This window comes from Gorilla gorilla, chromosome 13, assembly GCF_029281585.2.
Source record: "Gorilla gorilla gorilla isolate KB3781 chromosome 13, NHGRI_mGorGor1-v2.1_pri, whole genome shotgun sequence".
Classification (NCBI taxonomy): domain Eukaryota; kingdom Metazoa; phylum Chordata; class Mammalia; order Primates; family Hominidae; genus Gorilla; species Gorilla gorilla.
Window position 1 is genome coordinate 95,643,030 of NC_073237.2, and position 21,676 is coordinate 95,664,705.

Sequence of the window (21,676 nt, forward strand, 5' to 3'; positions counted from 1 at the left end):
ACTGTGACAGTCCCAAACTGAGATGGTTGGCATCCTAGTGCTAGTTTCCCCTATGTGACAACACAGTCAAGCTAATTGGGCTCAATTGTTAGTAAATATACATGTTTCAAATCCTTGAAATTCTTCAGGTGCTGCATTTTACAATTTATTATTATTTTTCTTTTTTTCTAGGGAAAATGATCCTAAAATGTTCAGCATTTGATCGTTAATTTATCCATTCAATTAAATTTGTATTGCAAGCTTTATATGCCCTGGGCTGGGTATGGGGTTGCAATGGCAAGTAAGTGCCTCCCTTAATGGAGCTTAGAGTCTAAGTGGGAGAGGAAGGTATGAAACCAACAGACATATATATGCTTATAATTAGAAATGTGATTGATGGTACAAAGGAAAAGAAGTGATATGATTGAGAAGGGCTTGGAGGATACAGCTTGGACTAGGGGAGGGGAGGTCTGGTCAGAAAAGCCCTTTTAAGGAAATGATATGCAAACTGAGACCTGAAGGATGCAGGGAGAGAGAAGCTAGAGGAAGAGTCAGGCTGCACTGGGGAAATGATGTTGTGGATGGAGGCAGAGGGCAGAGAGGTTCCAGATGAGGAGCAGCATGTGCAAAGGTCCTGAGGCAGGAAGGAGCTTGTTGAGTTGAAGGAGTTGTGAGAAGGCTGATGTCTTATATGAATTACAGGGAAAGAGAATTGCTTTTCAGCTGGAAGAACTAGGAGGACCAGAAGCAATGGTGGTAAAAATGGTTCAAGCAGAATTGTTGGATGGGAGAGAGTGACAGACACAGGGATACATAGACATATTGAGAGATACACGCAGAGGGAAGAGAAACCAAGAAGGTTAAAGGTTAATGGTGGATGGTGATTCTTTCTGCTTGAACTCTTCTAATAGTAGTAGCCTCTAATATTAGTATAGTGGCCCTGAGGTCTTTCTTAACAAACACATATTTTACAAGGCTTTTGAACACAGATGGAAGCAGAAACTCTGAAACAGCCAAAAATAAGACAACAGCAGAGATTTAGAAGGTCATGCCATAGAGGATACAATCCTACTGAATCTGAGATTTGCTAAAACGAACAGAAAAAAACCACAAAGGCTGTCTTCAGCTAAGTGCCAGAAGGGGAGCTGGCGTGTCTCATGTCCAGAAGACCCAGAAATGGCTGAATATTGCTCACCACTCCATCTTAAGAGGTCCCCAAAGAGATATACCTGAGGGACTATGTCATACCAAAGCAGCATATTCTTGCTGAGCTTGTGCCCAAACTGTAAAGTAAAGCTCTGGTAAACTTGGCTGAGAGTGTGACCGAGGCCCAAAGCTTAAGGGGGGCTTCTCTCAATGGTGAGGGCTAAACTCAAGTCATATGACCAGTCTGCATCAGCCTCAGGAGGTCAGAGGCTGTCTTAGCCTCTTCAGGCTGCTATAACCAAATACTATAAACTGGGTGGTTTATCAACAATAGAAATTTATATCTCACAGTTCTGGAGGCTAAGAGGCACAAGGTGCCAGTAGATTTCATGTCTAGTGATGACCTGTTTCCTGGTTCATAGATTGTGCCTTCTTACCGTGTCTTTATGTGGTGGAAGGAGTGAGGGTCTTTCCGGGACCTCTTTTATAAGACACCAATCTCATTCATGAGGACCCTACCCCCATGACCTAATCACCTTTCAGAGGCCCCTTCCTAATACCATCGCCTTGGGAGTTAGGATTTCAACACATGAATTCAGATCACAGAAACATTCAGACCATGGCAGAGGCCAAATAACACTCATCAGAAAGAGAGAGTGAACTGCAGGATCATATCTCCTCCCATGAAGAAGACTCTGGTGCTCTCATCACCAAGTTCATGAAAAAGAACAAATAGAGGCGGTGAGCCGCACGCCAATAGGCATGATTGTGAATTACTCAGGGCCTTTCCCACAGGTACACATAGCCCAGTCAGGGCCCTGGAATCTGAGCTTGCAGCTCAGAATCCACTTCTCTTGGAGCAAAGCAAGGAGATGGCTGTAGATGGGTGGAGAGTTTGAGTGCACCTGTTCCTTTAGAGGCCTCCATTCCTGTAAACCCAGTGTCCTAACAGCCAAGACTAAGGTTGACTAGGGCATGCGCCACCTTTCTTGGGGAAGGAGATTAGCAGGCTGCATGGGAAATCCTACTGTGATGTCCACATAGCTGCTGGGATTGGGATAAACGTCAGATGGTCCACAGCTCTAGGTAAAAGAGAGACAACAAAACTACTCCTTTCCATTCTGTGTCCAATGTCTCCTTTGAGAAGGAGATGTCAACTGGAAAGGATCAGGCAAATGTAATTAGAAGGGATTGGAAACCTGAGACCAAGGAAGAGAGGGGAGTGGATTCAAGTCTCCCAGCCTAATTACATTTCACCTTAGTGTACTAGAAAAGTACAGGGAGGTGGGCTCAGTGATTCTGAGTCATTGGAGAGTCAAATCTCCCTGAAAAACTACACGCTATAAAAGATCATGTACATTTGAAAAGTGAAAGAACATGAAGTTTTAACAATATAAAAAGGAAGTCAGAAATTAAAAAATGGAAAGTGATGAAGGGTCAGTTCCAGAAAACTGGGCACTGTAAACTTTCCGTGGGGTAAGCTGTCTGGTGCATAAGAACCCTAGGAGGTAAGTCATATTTTCCACACTTTATAATAGAGGAAGCTTAGGTTTATAAAAAAAACTTTATGACAGTCGGTGAGGATCTAGGAATTAAACCCACATATGTTGATGTGGAGACATAGTTAAATACAATTAAAACTCTCTCCGGTGGCTCCACTATACCATGTCACCTCTCTAAATGACACGCAAGCAATCCTGAAAAACTTCTAGCACCGGTTACCAGGCATGATGATCTATATGAATCCACACTTGTGGTTCCTGGGTTAGCTGGTTCTATTAAGCCTTAGCAAATAAATATTGTTTCTTTTTGTTTTTGTGGACTGGCAGAGAGGAGCTGCCAAATCTCTATATCTTGGCATCAGCAAGTCATCTAGATAATTTTTTGAGAGCTGGATGCTTTTCCTAAAGCACAACTGAATCCATAATCTGTTCATTACTCAGGGTAAACCTGTAGGGAAAATTTTTCTATGACTCCAAACTCCATCTTTGGACCTGTTAATGATTGTAAATAAAGTCTAGGTGAAGAGGTAAAAAAGTGTGTTTTAGAGTTTCAAAGATGAAACAAAAGAAAGAGTCATGGCTAAACCATTGGACAGGGTGGGACAACTGACCTAAACCAAGAGGATGGAATTTAGCCAAACTAATAGCCCAATGCTCAGCCATGGGGCGCCTCTCTGTTGACCAAGAAGACCAGGAAGAGGCTTTCTCTACAGAAACACAGGCTCTGGCTAGCAGCAGGCTGCACAGGAGCAAAGGGGCAGTCAACATGTGGATGCAGATGTGGGTGGCCTCTCCCAGGAGACTGAGGCCCCAGGTGAGGAGGGCCACCATTTCCAGATGGTCCTCTGAGAACATCGCTTTTTTATTTGGGGGTGTGTGTGTGGTGCAAGACCAGGGGTTGGGACACGTGTTACATCAAGTTCTTGTCCCATTCTCCTTTGCTTCCAGAAGGCAGAATAAGAGCTTCCATCAAAACAATGACAAACAGCAACTCTCTCCATGGTTAACTAAATCTACAGGCACCTACATGCCAAACAGCACAGAGAAACATTCAAAGCCAAGCCAAGTATGTATGCTAAGAAATTTCGAAATAATTTTAAACCCAAGGAAGTCAATACATTGTGTGGATTTTAAAATATAGCTCAAGTATAACTGGAAACTCTGAATTTTCATTTTAATTCTTGCCATAAGATTTCTACTAGTTTTTTTATATTATTGGCTAGAAAGAAATGTTGGGTTTTATTTTTTTTATTTTTCTTTTTTCTTTTTTTTTTAGAGATGGGGTCTCACTATGTTGCCCAGGGTGGTCTTGAACTCCTGGGCTCAAGTGATCCTCCTGCCTCAGCCTCCCAAAGTGCTGGGATTACAGGCATGAGCCACCATGCCCAGCAAATCTTGGGTTTTATATGGCAAAACTGAATAAAGAGAAAGTCACAAAAAATGAAGTCAAAGAGAAGAGAGGATGGGCTCAGCCAAATTTTCAGTGTTATTGAAAAGCCACTGGGTCACGTGAGGCTAATGTGAAATATAGCAGACACAGGCTTCGGAGTTGGAAAGACCTGGGTTTGAATCACACTCTGCCACTTAGTGTCTGGCTTAGTATTGTCATATAGTAAATGGACTAATAATACTTATTTTAGGAAGATTAATTGAGGTGATGTCTGCAGACCGTTTAGTACAGAGCCAGAACCATCATAAACACTCAAATTTATTATTGTTGCTATTATTGTTGTTATCATCATTATAGTAGAGCGTATAAAATCATGTTGAAAATCCTCATCATCAACGGATTAAAAAAATCACTTTAATAATAGACCCAGGAGGCAACTAATCCATTAAATTCCCAAGCCAGGGAAATACTCTGAGAAGCAAGCAAATTAAGTAGCAAATAGTGAAACTATTATTATAAGTTAACAGAGGGTTTCAACATCAAGCTTAAGACAATAGGTATCAAAAAAAAAAAAAGAAGACAACAATATTGGTCCAATTGCTTAGAGGTAATAAATTTATGCAGTATTTAAGTATGTAAGAAATAACATTAGATAATATTACCTACTTAGAATATGCAAAGCTAAAATGTCTCTGCCAAAAGGCAGACAACAATGAAGTTTTAATGAAAAGAACATATGGGATAACAACAAGGCAAGAGAAAAAGCTAATAATAGATTAAGAATTAATCACCAAAAGATGATGTTCACATAAAATAAGCTAAAAATGCATACTATTTTCACAACCAGAGAAATTAAAATAATTCATTAAAAATATCTGGCCCAGCCTTGGTGGCTCATGCCTGTAATCTCAGCACTTTGGGAGGCCGAGGTGGGCAGATCACCTGAGGTCAGGAGTTCAAGACCAACGTGGCCAACATGGTGAAACTCCATCTCTACTAAAAATACAAAAATTAGCCGGGCACAATGGCGGGTGCCTGTAATCCCAGCTACTTGGGAGGCTGAGATGGTAGAATTGCTTGAACCCGGGAGGCAGAGGTTGCAGTGAGCCGAGATCACACCATTGCACTCCTGCCTGGGCAACTGAGCAAGATTCTATCTCAAAAAAAAAAAAAAAAAAAGTCTGTAGCACCTAAAATCCCCCATGCCAGAAGGCAGACACAGAAGTATTAACAAGATTATGCTATTGAGAAATTTTTTTAACAATTAAAAAGTAATAATAATAAACATGAAAATAAGATAGCTAATTAGCAATCTCAAACATGTGGAAATAAGTCAGAAAGGAACATAAATATATATAGAAGATATATGTCACACATATCTATTTCTCAAGAAGCAGTAGGGTCTTTTTTGGTAAAAATTATGAACCCAGAATTCAAGACAGAAAAATAAAACCAAGAAAATAGATAACATTTGGGTCTCTTTAGATACATAACTTACTACTGTGGAAGTTTCAGAAATATTATTTTGTTTGTATTATTTTGTTTAAACAATACTGGACAAGGACATAGAAATCTAAATATAAAAACTATGTTGAGAGATTGACTCACCTTTCAAGCATGGCCAGTGTGACCTTCCTAATTCATATATTATTCCAACCTTAAAGAAATCTGATAGGTCTCTAGTGAATGTAAAATAAAGTTTAAACTTCATAGTCCACTGCTGAAGTCTCTGGCTAGAAGCAAATATCCTAAATCAGGCTGCCTGGATTGAAATCCCGCCTGCACCACTTTTTGGTATTACCTGAAACCTGGGATGTTACTCGTTAATTCTTAGATTCTTCATCTGTGGAGCGAGGACACGAGCGTCTCATAGCACTCTCCCTGGTGCCCAGTGAACACACAACCAATTGTCACTATTATGTGGACTTCTTGCATTTCTCATCTTCTCTTCCATTATTCTTCGTTCAAACAGCTATTCCTGAATACACCCCATATCTTCCACCTCTGTGCTTTTCTTTAAATTTTTTTAAAAAACAGAGTCTTGCTCTGTCACCTAGGCTGCAGTGCAGTGGTGCAATCTCGGCTCACTGCAACCTCTGCCTCCCGGGTTCAAGTGATTCTCATGCCTCAGCCTCCCTAGTAGCTGGGACTACGGAACACCACCAAACCTGGTTAATTTTTATATTTTTAGTAGAGACAGGGTTTTGCTGGTCTCGAACTCCTGGCCTCAAGAAGTTCACCTGCCTTGGCCTCCCAAAGTGCTAGGATTACAGGCGTGAGCCACTGTGCCTAGCCACCTCTGTGCTTTCTATTTTTATTTTATTTTATTTTATTTTTTGAAACGGAGTCTTAGTCTCATACCGTTGCGTGGGCTGGAGTGCAATGGCAAGATCTCGGCTCGCTGCAACCTCCGACTCCCAGGTTCAAGCGAGTCTCCTGCCTCAGCCTCCTGCGTAACTGGGATTACAGGTGCCCGTCACCACGCCCAGCTAATTTTTTGTATTTTTTAGTAGCGACAGGGTTTCGCTATGTTGGCCAGGCTGGTCTCAAACTCCTGACCTCGTGATCCGCCCACCTCGGCCTCCCAAAGTGCTGGGATTACAGGCTTGAGCCACTGTGCCCGGCCACCTCTGTGCCTTTAATCTGGTGTTTTTAAAGGAAATTGAGGCCTGCTAAGGTCACAGATATAGTAAATAGCAAAACTTGGATCTGAACTCACCTCCGTTGAGTACCAGAGTCCTAATTTACTGCACTCCTACTTTTCATCTTATACTCACCTCCACTTGTATCAGATCAACTCCTTTCCAAAAAGAAATACCCTTAAACTAGGGAAAAAATACCTATTTGAAGGCATCAATAAACTACTGATTGAAGGGTCAAGATCATTGAAAGAAGGCAAATCCACTGAGATGAGCCTAGCGTTCTGCATTGCTTTTCCTCTTGAAGCATTTACTGCTTCATAAGAGAAACTAAACAAACAGAGGCCTATTCCACATTCACAGATTAGAAGACTCCATATTATCACTTCTCTCAAATTAATTTATAGATTATTATAAGCCTAATCAAAATGTTAGCAGATTTGTGTCTGTGTGTAGGGAAATTAATAAGCTGCTTCCAAAAATTATATGGAGACACAGAGGGCCCACATTCCTAAGACAATCTTGAAGAACAAAATTGGAGGACTTACACTATCAGATAAAGCTACAGTAATTATAAGAGCATCGTATTGGTACAGAGAGAGACAGACAACCCAGTGGGATAGAATAGAAAGGCCAGAGATAGACTCATACATGTACAGTCACCTTATTTATGACAAAGGGGACATTGCAATATAGTGAGAAAAGATTGGTCTTTTTAATAAATGGTTCTGGGTCAACTGGGTATCCATATGGAAAAAATATGAATCTTGTCATCTACTTCACACCTTGTGCAAAATCGACTCCAAGCGGATTATAGCTATAAATGTGACAGTTAAAATTATAAAGCTTCTAGAGGATAACACACAAGAATAGAGTGATGACTTTGGGGTAGACTGAGAGCTCTTAAACATTAGGGTGGAAGAAGCTCTGAACAGAAAGGAGAATATTAGGACGTTAGACTATATTAAAACTAAGAACTTCTGTCGAGGCCGGGCATGGTGGCTCATGCCTGTAATCCCAGCACTTTGGGAGACCGAGGCGGATGGGTCATCTGAGGTTGGGAGTTTGAGACCAGAGTGACCAACATGGAGAAACCCCATCACTACTAAAAACTACAAAATTAGCCAGGTGTGGTGGCAGGGGCCTGTAATCCCAGCTACTCAGGAGGCTGAGGCAGGAAAATCGCTTGAACCTGGGAGGCGGAGGTTGTGGTGAACCAAGATCATGCCACTGCCCTCCAGGCTGGACAACAAGAGTAAAACTCTGTCTCAAAAACAAACAAACAAACAAACAAACAAACTTCTGTCATCACATACACTGTTAAGAGAGTGAAAAGAAAACCAATAAGTGGGAGAGGATATTTGTAAAACATGTATTTGACAATGAACTTGTGTCCAGAATATTAAAGAAACATGTACGATTAGAAAAAGATAGACAATGCAAGTTTAAAAAATGTGAAAAACTTTGAACAAAACTTCAGAAGAGAGGATATCCAAAGGGCCAATAAACATGAAAAAGGGCTCAGGATTATTCATCAATTATCAGGAGAACAGATATTAAAATTACAAAGAGACAATGTGACATTCACTAGAATGGCTAAGTCTAAAACATTGATAGTATCACATGTTGGTGAGGATGTGGCACAACTGAAACTCTCAAACATTGCTGGTAGAATGTAAATTTGGGAGTTAAGCCATTTAAAATTACTGGTATTTAAAATTACTGATATTCAATCAATGGGAAAAATGGCAAATTCCGAAGGTCAAACTAATACAACTGTTTTGGTAGTTTGTCAGTAACTACCAAAGCTGAACATACATACAGCTGATGAGTAGCAATTTCACTTTTAGGTTTCACTTTTATGATACCCTAACAGAAATGTGCATATATGCGTTTCATAAAACATCACCAGGAATGTTCACAGCAGCATTACTTGTAATAGCCAAAAACTGTAAACTCTCATTTTATATTAAGAAGTCAAAAAGAACCAAACAAACTGTAAACAACTCAAATATCCATCATCAGTTGTAGGGAAAATAAAGAAATTGTGGTACATTTAGTCAATAGAATACTCTTCAACAATGAAAATAAATGAACTATAGCTACAGGTAACAACATAAATGAAATATTAAGTGAAAGAAACCAGACACGAAACAATACATGTTGTACAAAGTTCAAAGTAATCAAAACTAATCTACAGCAATAGAAGGCAGAATAGTGGTGCTTTGGGAAGGGTGTGTTAATAAATGGGAGGGGCATGAGGGGCTTTCTAGTGATAGTCTATTTCCTGGTCTAAGTGGATGTGAAAATCCATCCAACTGTACACTTAAGCCATACTTAAATGTATATCATACTTGTTAGGTAATTAATATTGTTTAATTAAAAGCGAGGGTGATTGATAGAGAACCCCAGACAGGTTTGTAACCCCAGAACTAAGGGTGTGGAGATTTGCTCCAGTGATCATCAGGAATCTTAGGGGAACATGGCCTTGTAGGTGTCTTGAGCTCCATGGGCCAACCACAGTAGAGGAGATGAACAGGTGCAGCGTGTTCAGGTACAGAGCACAAGGATAGTATTGCATCACCCCTTCCAGCAATCCTCACCTGCATGTGCTTCCGAGGAGATCGATATATTCTCTTGAGCTCTGCTGGGGGTACTCAGGGATGCTGGAAAGGCCAGTAGAGTGTAAGAGGCCTCGAGTCAGGTTGCAGAGCTCTCTGAGAGGGGTGAGCTTGTAAACTGGAGACCATGGCACACACAATGAGCATCGATAGTGCACACAGTTTGGGTAGAGATCAACACCCAAAGAGCAACAGGACAAGTCCCCTTCACAAGGGCCAGTGAGCATCTGGAAGAAGCACAGCCAGGCACCCACCCTCTAAAACCATGATGTCATGTGGGGCCCCCAACTCCCAGACACTGTGCTAAGGATGGGGGAAGAAGGGGTAGACTTGGCTCTGGGATATATGGATGTGTGAGGAAAGGACCACAGCCAAGTCCCAACTCTCTTGTTCTCTTCTCCCCATCTCCCAACACTCTCCTCCTATCTAGGAAATGTGTTTATTTCCTACTCTTACTCATATCCTGCATTCTACCTGCTCAGAAGTTTATGAAAAAGCACCGTACTATAAATCTTTTCTTCTCCCAAGAAAACTTTGTTTTTGAGAATGAAAAAGCACCCTACCATAAATCTTTTCTTCTCCCAAGAAAACTTTGTTTTTGAGAATAAAATTCTTGATTTTCACAGTTTTAAGATCCTAAATTGGAAGTTAAAGTTTGAACTGATATCTTTCTCTTTGCACTCCAGCTCTGCAAATCCTTCATCTCCTCAAGACAATGAACCTCTGGCTGAAAAGGATATATTTGATGTTCAAAAAAGTGAGAGAAAAAAACACATTAAAATACTTTAAAATGTTATCTTGTCACATTAACTTTCATACTCATTCAATAATAAGCAACAATAACATAAAGTAAACCTTTTATACAGCTGAAGTTTTTGCTATTAGATTGGTGCAAAAGTAACTGTGGTTTTCATCATTACTTTTTCCTGTAAAGTTCCTGATGATAACCATGATTACTTTTGCACCATCCTAATAAAAAGGTGACACAGTAGGTGTCACCTTTTTGCCACACAAAGTAGGTGGCATTGAGCGGTATGGAGCCTAGAACGAGGAGGGTGATCTTCCAGTTTTCCATTGTCCTGTGGCCAGGTTTTTGTTTCACATGATAAGTGGGTCATTTATAAGCACAAGTGTGTTCAGGTACTGACAAAGAATAGAGGTGTATTGACACCACGATGTATACAAAATAGTTGAAGAAGCTGTATATTTTAGCCTTAAAAAGACCTCAAGGCAACAGATCAGTTGACTTCAAATATCTAATAGGTTGTCCCTTCTTAATATTTTAAATTATACTTGCACATGTATTTTGGTTATGTCACTTCTTGTCTATTTTTGAATAAGGATGAATAGGTAATACATTTCCAAACAAATACAATACAATTCAATTCCTTACGTTGATCAGATGGACCAGTCTAACATAGTACCGTCCTGTACCGTTACATCCCAGCTTCGCTCCACTTTGTTCCATTCCTTCCATTAAGATTTGCTTGTCCCTGGCATCCTGCTGTACACTTTAACATTTCCACATGGAGTATCCCTCCTTCACAGGGAATTGTATGTCAGGTGGGGGTGTTGGTGGTGGTCAATGTTTTTGAAACTATTTCATCATGAATGCCTATACTGGGAACAGTTATACAGCTTCACATTTAAACTTCAGTCTATTTTACCTATTTTATCTCAGGTAAGAAGCAGAGTCCTATTTAGGACAGAGAAATTTGTTTTGTATCAAAACTCAGTCACTCATACTGCCACACATTTTAAAGCCTAATTAGTCTCTTATTTTAGAGCCTAAAGCAACAATGAGATCTGAAAGGCCCTTAGATATACTGCAGCTGTGGCTAAAAAAGAGGTTTCGAGCATATTATTCATTCATTTGTTCATCTATACATTATTGTACAGGCATTTATTGTGTATTAGAGACAGCGTTAGATGTGGGGGGGAAACAACAGTGACTAAAACACAAGATCTCTGACCTCCTTACCATTCTTTCGGTGCTGAGATCATTTCCTTACTCTTTCATCTTTTTTTGTTTTGAGCTTATTTGTGGTTTCCCCTAATTATCAGCTCTTAAGAAATGATTGGAAGCCCAGATTCCAATTTCGTGCAAGGCACATACATTGGATGAGACTGGCCATATGCCTCAACTGGCACTTATTTCTTTTGTCAAGAAATGATTTGTTATGCCTTTAATAGAGATTTAAAAAATAGATGCAGTTTTTCCAAATCTCTATTACACATAATGGAGAATTTTCTAAAGCTCATTAGTGAAATGAACATTGGGCAGTTGACACTGAGTTTGGGCATAGGGATGCCAGATTGATTACATTATTTGGGACATACTTACTAAAGATTGCTTGTTTATCTGAAATTCAAATTTAATTGGAAAATTTTCCCCCTAAATTTTTGCAATCTTATTTGGACATCATAAATTTTATAAAGTAGATTAGGTCAGCAATTCATCTTTCAGTAGAATCCGGGCTATGTTTCCAAACACTACCATTCAGAATTGCATATAAAAGAAGGCTGGAGGTCCTTTCGTATCTGAGAGAATTCTATCTCAACCTTACTGAAAAGTCACTGTGAGACTCCTTAAATGGAGAGTAACACAGGCATTAGAAAGGATGCAAAACATCCAAGAACCAGGGGCCTCTCGAGGGCCTGCCTATATTCGAGGCTGGAATGAAACTCATGAATGTGAAACTGCTCTGTAGAGGGCATGACAGTTCTTCAGGTGAATCTCTGGGTTCATGGCATAAACACTCCTTTATATAATGTTTATCTCAAAGACTAGAACAGTTCCAAGAGAACTCCTCTCCCTTGCCAAGAAAAATCTATTTTTAAAGACTCTTATTACAAAAAAACCCTATTTAAATATCATGGCAATAATCCCTGAGGAAAGGTGTAGTATTATAAAGAAAATTGTAAAATAAAAAGATTCAGGAAGAACTCTTAGGAAAATTTCTCTCTCTTCCCAGCTGAGACTTCCTGAACTCACATACCCAAATGACTCCAAAGAAGTTCAGTATTTAGTATTTTTAAGTTATTTGTACATGAATATTTTACAAGGATTTTAAGAACAGATGTTCTCATATTTCCCCTCTTGCAAATTTTCAAAATAATCTTCTAAAATATCTTTAATATTCCAAAGTGCTTAACCTTTGTTCTGAGGTAATTACAGGTAAACACCTCATTACTCACTGGGCGGGTTTTTCAAGAATGTTTCTAAATCACGCAATCATCAAATGTCTCCAGCACCTGGTAGAGTCCATCAAAGAGTGGGATGAGGATTTATTCAACACAAATGCCCAGTGATGTCACTGACAGTAGTTGATACTTCTTTGAAAATTCCCTGATGACCCAGCTTCACACAAGAATTGAAAGGCAGAGAGTGAAACCAGCCATGGATGATAAAAAGGCAGGAGAAACTAGGGATGATTAGGCTGCAAAAGACATAGAAGGAAGACAGAGGGCTTCCATTCAAACCTTGAAGTGCTATTAGAGGAAGAAGGGATTGGGTTGGTTGTATGTGGCCCTAAGCAAGGACATGCAGCAGAAACTGAAGGAAGGTAGATTTCAGTCGATGCTGTAGAAGCTCCTCAAATGATGAGAGCGCCCAATTCTCCACTACATTTAGGGGGACTATATATCAGCAATGCTATATCTGCAGGGGAACTGGTCTAGACGGAGCCTACCTTATCAACTCTATGATTCTGTGGTTCACAAAATTTAGCAAGAGTGAAGGCAGAATGTGCTGCTTCAAACCCCAGGCATTGGGGATTTCTATTTGAACTTGAATCTCAGCTCTAGCCAAGTGAACTTGGATACATTGCTGAGGCTTAGATCTTCTAAGAACAGCAAAACATTGTGGTGAGGATTGAATAGCATATCAATAACGCCTGGCATCTACCAGGTGCCTAAAAAATGCCTTGTTAAAAAAAAAGTAAATAAAGAAAACTATTTCACCTGGGCTGGGCCTTGTGTTTCTGAGGTCTGAGCTTTCTCTGATAGATTCACAAGCACACCTGTGGGAGAAAAGCAGGCCATCCCAAAGTTTAGTGGGGTTGAAGAGGTAAGTAGTCTGACCCCCAGTAGATTCAAGAGGAGGTGATTGCAGATTTCACAATGGGTAGATGACTGAACCAGCTGTGGCATTGCATCTTTGGGGCTATAGGGCATGAGAGTACATGAAAAGACTGGGTACTAAAAGTTATGACCTTTCCTTAAAGGACAGTTTTGGCTTTTAGACACTGGGCAAGCAAGACTCTTCTGCAGGAAATAGTAGCAGCACTAGACAGCTGGTGAGATGCATGGTATGGATCATGCTGGCACTGGATAGATGGTAGAGACTCTGGATGGATGGTGGGGACACTGCATAGTGGGGTATACTAGTAGATGGAAGGGGCACTGGATGGATTTTGGGGGCACTGGATGGGTGATAGGGGCACTGCACGGTGGAGGATACTAGACAGATGGAGGGGGCACTGGATAAATGTGGGGGGCACTGGATGGATGGTGGGGTCACTGGATGGACGATGGGGTCACTGGATGGACGATGGGGTCACTGGATGGAAGGTGGGGTCACTGGGTGGATGGTGAAGTCACTGGATGGATGGTGGGGTCACTGGATGGATGGTGGGGTCACTGGATGGATGGTGGGGTCACTGGATGGATGGTGGGGTCACTGCATGGATGGTGGGGTCACTGGATGGATGGTGGGGTCACTGGATGGATGGTGAAGTCACTGGATGGATGGTGGGGTCACTGGATGGATGGTGGGGTCACTGGATGGATGGTGAGGTCACTGCATGGATGGTGGGGTCACTGGATGGATGATGAAGTCACTGGATGGATGGTGGGGTCACTGAATGGATGGTGAAGTCACTGGATGGATGGTGGGGTCACTGGATGGATGGTGGGGTTACTAGATGGATGGTGAGAGCACCGGAAGGATGGTGAGAGCACTAGATGAACAATGGGGGTTACTGGATGGATGGTGGGGTTACTAGATGGATGGTGAGAGCACTAGATGAACAGTGGGGGTTACTGGATGGATGGTGGGATCACTGGATGGAAGGTGAGGGGCACTTGGTGAATGGTGGGAGTCACTGGGTAGATAGCAGGGCACTATATAATGGGGGATACTGGATAAATGAAGGGGGCACTGAATGGGTATGGGGGGTATTGTATGGACAGCGGAGTCACTGGATGGATGGTGGGGACACTGGGTGGATGGGGAGTCACTGGATGGAAGGTTGGGGCACTGGATAGATGGTGAGAACCCTAGATGGATGAACAAGGGGGATGGATGGAAGGTGAGGAGTACTAGATGAATGGCAAGGGTCACTGGATGGATGGTGGGAACCACTGGATGGATGGTAGGGGCACTGCATAGTGGGGGATGCTGATTAAATGGAGGGGGCACTGAATGGGTGTCGGGGGCACTGGATGGGCAGTGAGGTCCCTGGATCAATGGTTGGGGCACTGGATGCATGGCGGGGGCTAACTTCAGTGTCCATGCAGGAGTAGGGACAGTCATGGTCACTCCAGCTGAGAGCTGTAGGGGGCTTTTCCTGCCTAACAACATTTTCAAAATGTGTAAGCCCTTGAGGTTTTTGTACGATCTGGGGGAGGGGAGGGAGTCATGAGAGTAAGATAGTGCTCTCCTCTGCCTTTGGTGGATGGCACCAGGAAACAGTTCTAATTTAGTTTACAAAATAAATAAAGGAAGTCTTCCTTGCATCCTTCGAATATGGAGCTCTTCGGACTGCCAAGGTCATCTCTGCTTCTCCCTGGCCCTTTCTCTCGTCAGTGCTCTCTCTTCTCCTTCCTCTCAGCCTCAAGCCTCAGTACACTCCCTCTTCCTCCTCCTTCCTGCAGACTGCAGGCATCTGTCTTGGAGCTGCATTTACAGACTATTTTCTCTTTTTCCTTTTTAATATTAGAGAAGGTTATGAAAACATGAAGGAGGAGATTTATTTTGTTATGATACTGACTTTTTTGTCCTTACACAGTTAAAAAACATAAACAGAGTAAAGCACTTTACCAGCTTAGGCCTTAGTTGCAATCTCTTTAAAATGCAGGGGTTAGAATCTCTAACAGCCTTTCTAGTTCAAAAGTCTTGTGATCTTTGATATAGTTGGGAAGTACTATTCAGTCATATTCACACACACAGTGATAGACCTGGAGCCGTGGTGATGCCTTTGGGTATCTTAACTTGTGTAGCTGACCTGCCCATGCTAAGGGCTCACCCTAGGAAGAAGACCTGTGGGCCTGGGAGAGAGGCAGGTTTTACTCCCATACTCAAAAGCACTGCAGGAGAGAGTGTTTCCTAACTTCAAATTGCTCAAAGACATGAAGCTCAGGGTCAGCCTCACCTCTCGATTTGCAGCTTCATGGAAGACCTATTGGAAGTAAAATATTAAAACATTTTTGTTTTTAACAAGTAATCACCAAACAGTGTAATCAAATACTCTTCTGGTCTTTTCCTCTCTCTATAAGAATCCTTAATATCTTTGTGCATAAAATGGGGGTAATTGCTTGTGGGATTATTGGAAAGACTGAATGAGATAAGGTATAAAATGTACCTCTCAAGGATTTTGTGAATAGGAGCTTCTTCGTAGAAGCTATTGCCAGTAAATCCCATGCTCTTATACCTCCTGTTTTGCTTACATCAGCAACAGGTCATGACTATCCTCCCTCATATTCCTCAGGGTCCTGAAAGTATCTTTTTGTTGTTGTTGTTTGTTTGTTTGTTTGTTAGAGATGGAGTCTCGCTCTGTCACCAGGTTGGAGTGCAGTGGCGCGATCTCGCTCATTGCAACTTCCAACTCCCTGGTTCAAGTGATTCTCCTGCCTCGGCTTCCTGAGTAGCTGGGGTTACAGGCAGGTGCCACCATGCCCGGCTAATTTTTGTAATTTTAGTAGAGACGGGGTTTCACTATGTTGGCCAGGATGGTCTCGATCTCCTGACCTCATGATCCACCCACCTTGGCCTCCCAAAGTGCTAGGATTACAGGCGTGAGCCACCGCTCCTGGCCCAAAGTATCTTTTTTTGAGAAACCAGATTTCTCAGCCAGGAACACAATGAGTCCAGGGGATCATCAACCCAGTGATCCATTTCTTTGGAACTCTACTTGCATGATTTTCCATATTTAATGACATTCCACCAGCAGGATAAACATACATGCAAGGTTGAATCATCTTTCCTTTCCCCTTGGATCAGGAACCCAAGAAAACAGGTGCAGGAAGCAGGTGGGAACGCTGGTGAGCAGGATGTTGCTTCTGCCATGCTTCTACTGCTCAGCGGCCCCAGCGGGGATGTGGTGGGAGGAATGAGGGGGCTCTTCAGCTATCTGGGGGCTCATCTCGATAATATACAGCAGGTCTTCAGACAAGGGACACAGTATGGGCTGCCTAAAATAGCTCTCCCAGAAGCCCTTTCAATCAAGGCCAGAAAGCAGCAGTTTCCACAGCAGCAGCCGAGAGGGTTTTGGGAGAGCCACACCACACTGCTGTTTTGTTTAGAGCAGGGGTGTTCAATGTTTTGGCTTTCCTGGACCACAATGGATGAGGAATTGTCTTGGGCCACACATAAAATACACTAGCACTAACGATAGCTGATGAGCTTAAAACAAACACATTGCAGAAAAATCTCATAATGTTTTAAGAACGTTTACAAATGTGTGCTGGGCCGTATTCAAAGTCATCCTAGGGGCCGGGCGCGGTGGCTGACGCCTGTAATCCCAGCACTTTGGGAGGCTGAGACAGGCGGATCACGAGGTCAGGAGATCGAGACCATCCTGGCTAATACGGTGAAACCCCATCTCTACTAAAAATACAAAAAAAATTATCCGGGCGTAGTGGCGGGCGCCTGTAGTCCCAGCTACTCGGGAGGCTGAGGCAGGAGAATGGCGTGAACCCGGGAGGCGGAGCTTGCAGTGAGCGGAGATTGCGCCACTTGCACTCCAGCCTGGGCGACTGAGAGAGAGACTCTGTCTCAAAAAAAAAAAAAAAAAAAAAAAAGAAAAGAAAAGAAAAAAAAGTCATCCTAGGCTGCATGTGGCCTGTAGGCTGTGGACTAGACAAGCTTGGTTTAGAGATTCAGGACACATGGACAATGAGGGAACTTCTATAGGAACCTATACAATTTGGCTGCCAAGGGAGAGAACTAACACACATCTGGCAAGTGTATTCTGGATAGAGGAGGAGAAGGGGTCCCCAGAGAATATCTCTTTGAGCATTTTTAGGGGATAGAAGGGTTTCCAGATCGGATGAAAGAAATGACAAAAAAGAAAATTAAAGATGAGGAGACCTCCAAAGAGATAAACAGAAATCAAAGTGTGGAGAGGGGCAAGTGGAAGAACATGACATTTAAAAATGTATATACAGATACCCTCACCTTATTTCATAGCAGGCCTTGAAGAAATTTATAGAAGCATACACAATACAGAAGGATAATACATAAATGAAAGGATTTGGGTTTCAAAAGGCTTTTGAAACTTCTGGCTAAAGATGGCAGCATAAAGGCATTTGTAGTTCTTGTCTCTCCTTAGAAACACACTGAAAACAAACATGAATAAAACAGAGGGAAAGAAAACTCTTCCTATTTAGTGGAACAAGGAAAAGGCCACAGCCCCAAACCACAAACTATGAACCACACCGTGAAATCTGGAGAAAAATGAGAGAGGAATAGGCACCACCTCAGGGCTTGAGCAGGGAAGATTTCTCTAAATGTGAGTGCTTCCATCCTGAAAGGAGCCTTTGATTAGAATGACCCGCTCTAAGGCTGGATGGGCCACTGGATAGTTAGGAATGTCCCTGTGGAGGACCAAAGTGTCCTAGAGAACATCTGGGAAGTTGGAGCTAAAGGTGAAATCCACCATTTCCATTTTCCGAGATCAACTCCTGGTCAACGGCAATGGCTAGAGTCGAGATGGGTGATCAAGGCTCGGGAAGCAGAATTTGCTATTTGCCAGTGAGCCTGTAATTTAAAAGGACTTGCTGTGAACACCATGGACCAAACATTGCAGGAAAATAAGCATCCAGTGTAAAGGAAATAATGGCTTTGATGAAAGAGGGTCAGAGACAAGAAACCTAACCCAAAGTTTCAGACTCTTCCAGCTCACTTCTGCTGATCTCCACATGAATCTTCAATAAACAGCTAATGGCATCCAAAGCCAATAAGAAACACAGAAGAACCCACACGGGTTTAGGTATAGGTCCTGCGAAGAAAGGAGGCAGATGATTTACGAGGGGGCACAGCATAAGGAACATCTCGAGTATGTCTGAAACATCCAGGATGCTTCACACTGGTGTGTCATCTAGTGGTGCCAAATGAAAACATTATTTCGGTTGTGAAAAAAAACAGACTTGGTTGTGGACTTGAGTTAGCCAAGTAAATATTTTCTTGGCAGTGTACAACATCAGTGCAAAATGCCTATTACACATTCACTATAATTACAGCATTCAATTAACATTCTCAATGATTATCTTGGGCCTGGTGGTGGCTGAGACTTGGGAGGTGTGAGCTCTGCCTTATATTTTTTGCTTGGAAACTGCGAATATCTGAATTTGGAGATTTGATATGGAAAAACCGGTGTAGAGAATAGAAGGCGGATGTGAGCTGTGGCAGGTTCACATCACAACTCGTTGCTCAAACTTTTCAGTGAAACTGATCTTACTAAGTTAAAAAAATCAGTTTCCAATCCAATAGACACTTTGAGTTATTAGTTTACTCAATATATTTCTGAGGAATATAGGGTTTGGACCATCCTTTTCCTCTGCAGAGGATTAGAAAGGTACTCTAGAAGGAAAGATGTATGTAGCAAACACATTATACCTCTTCTAAACGCAGGGGGGCAATGATTAATTGAGTACCTCTTATGAACAATTTGTGGTTATCTGTTAAGTATATAACCACTCTGAGAAAAAGGTGGCATTATTTCCATTTTACAGATGAGAAAACTGACTCAAAGAGGCTAAATAATTGGTTCAAGATCACACAGCTAGCAACTGGAGGAGCTGGGATTCAAACCCAATTCTTAGGCAGGGCGTGGTGGTTTATACCTGTAATCCCAGCAATTTAGGAAGCTGAGGCAGGTGGATCACCTGAGGTCAGGAGTTCATGACCAGCCTGGCCAACATGGTGAAACCCCATCTCTACTAAAAATACAAAAAAATTAGCTGGGTGTGGTGGTAGGCATCTGTAATCCCAGCTACTCAGGAGGCTGAGGCAGGAGAATCATTTGAACCTGGGAGATGGAGGTTGCAGTGAGCCGAGATCGCGCCACTGCACTCTAGCCTGGGCAGCAAGAGCAAAACTCCATCTCAATAAAAAAACAAACAAGCAAAAAAAACTCCAATGCTTAGAGAATGAGCCAATTAGCATCAAGAGTCCGAATACGAGGCCGGGCTCAGTGGCTCACGCCTGTAATCCCAACAGTTTGGGAGACCAAGGCAGGAGGATTACTTGAGCCCAGGAGGTCTGGACCAACCTGGGCAATGTGGCAAAACCCCGTCTCTATAAAAAAGACATGAGCTAGGCGAGATGCTGCATGCTGTAGTCCCAGCAACTTGAGAGGCTGAGGTGGGAGGACCACTTGAGCCCAGGAGGTCAAGGCTGCAGTGAGCTGTGATTGCATCACTACACTCCAGCCTGGGTGACAGAGTGCCACTCTGTCTCAAAAAAGAAAAAAAATAGTCAGAGTATTGGAGCATTCCTCAGTCAGAAGTGCTTCTTAAAAGAAATCAACCTACTTAAAAACTTTAATGGAGTCCAAGACAGAAATCTGAACATAAGCATTTTACTGTATTTTCATGCATACAAAATCTCATCAAAATGGCCAAAGGAATATAATAAGAGAGAAAAAAATAAATGTGCAGGAAAATAGGGAAGGGTGCTATCCACTCCCTAGAAATGACAAGCACTTTCTGCAGATTGCAGTGAAGATGTATCTGGATAGGAGGGGTGGTGGGCTGATCAGGAACACCTGATCACATGCCATTAACACCTGCTCACTTGTGCATGGGTGGAGATGAAGGTGGCCCATGGTCCCATGGCTTATTTGAGCAAGAAGTAGGTCAAGGTGCACCCTCTTGCCTCACATGGGCCTGCATGGAGACCTGTTGAGGCAAGGTCCCCATTTTTCATCAGCCTTTAACATAGGTGGTGCCCAGCACCAGGAAGTGGCAGAGTCAGGGCTTGAATCTGCTCTGGAATTCAGAACATTTACAGCTGGGAGGCTGACCATTTACCCAAATGGTGTTGAGGACACCGAGATAATTGGGAAGCATCCTTACCTTCCATGAGTCTCAGTCTTTTGTGGGATGCAGAGTAAACTGAGCTATGACAAATGTCATGGAAGCCCCCAAGGGCATGAAAAGCCCAGAACAGAGAGTGATTCTGTGTTTAACATAGAAAAGGAGCAACTTCAGAAAAGGTGATGTTGCTGGACCTTTTTTTTTTTTTTTTTTTGAGATGGAGTTTCACTCTTGTTGCCCAGGCTGGAGTGCAATGGCACAATCTCGGCTCACTGCAATCTCCACCTCCCGGGTTCAAGTGATTCTCTTGCCTCAGGCTGGTCTTGAACTCCCAACCTCAGGTGATCCGCCCACCTCGACCTCCCAAAGTGCTGGGATTACAGGCATGAGCCACTGCGCCCGGCGTGGACTTTAAGGTTACCGGGTAATAGTTGACCTATGGGGGCAGATGTGGCTCTGAATATATGGAAGTATATGAGGAAGAGAGGAGTGGATGGGATGATGGGAGAACATTCTTGGGAAAATGGAAGAGACTGCCCGCCCCCCGCCACACACACTCACACACCCAAGGAGGCATGCTTCCAGTCCCATGAGGAAAGTTTGCTGAAAGGTGCCTGAGGTGCATGAGCAGGGGAGTGGGTGGGGCAGTGTTCTCCCATGAATGTCTTAGAATGTTCTGGGATATTCCTGGGTGCTCTGGCAGGAATCATCATGAGGGTAGTTCAGGGAAGAGGGAGGGATTGCTGCTTTTTAATGGCAGCAGGAAACTCCCTGCCATTAGAGAGGATAATGTGGCTTTATACTTGTGTCTAAGGTGGCCATCCAATTATGCCACATCCCTGGGTCTCAGCTAAGAAGACTGAGAAGTAAAACAATTATGCTGGTACAGGCTAGTACTCACTGAACATCAGCTTCCCCATCTGCAGACTGGAGAGAGGTAAAAGTTCTCCCATCATGCAGTGACTGTTAGTAAAGAGCCTGGAATATATAGTATAAGTTTAGCAACTATAAATGGAATCATTATTTTTTTCAAGTTATCCCATTCCAAGTTCAGTGCTTCTTTCACTAGTCACCAATGACCTCTTCTGGAAAAGCAAACAGAGAAGCAAACAATTTTAAATTTAATTTGTACAACATGTT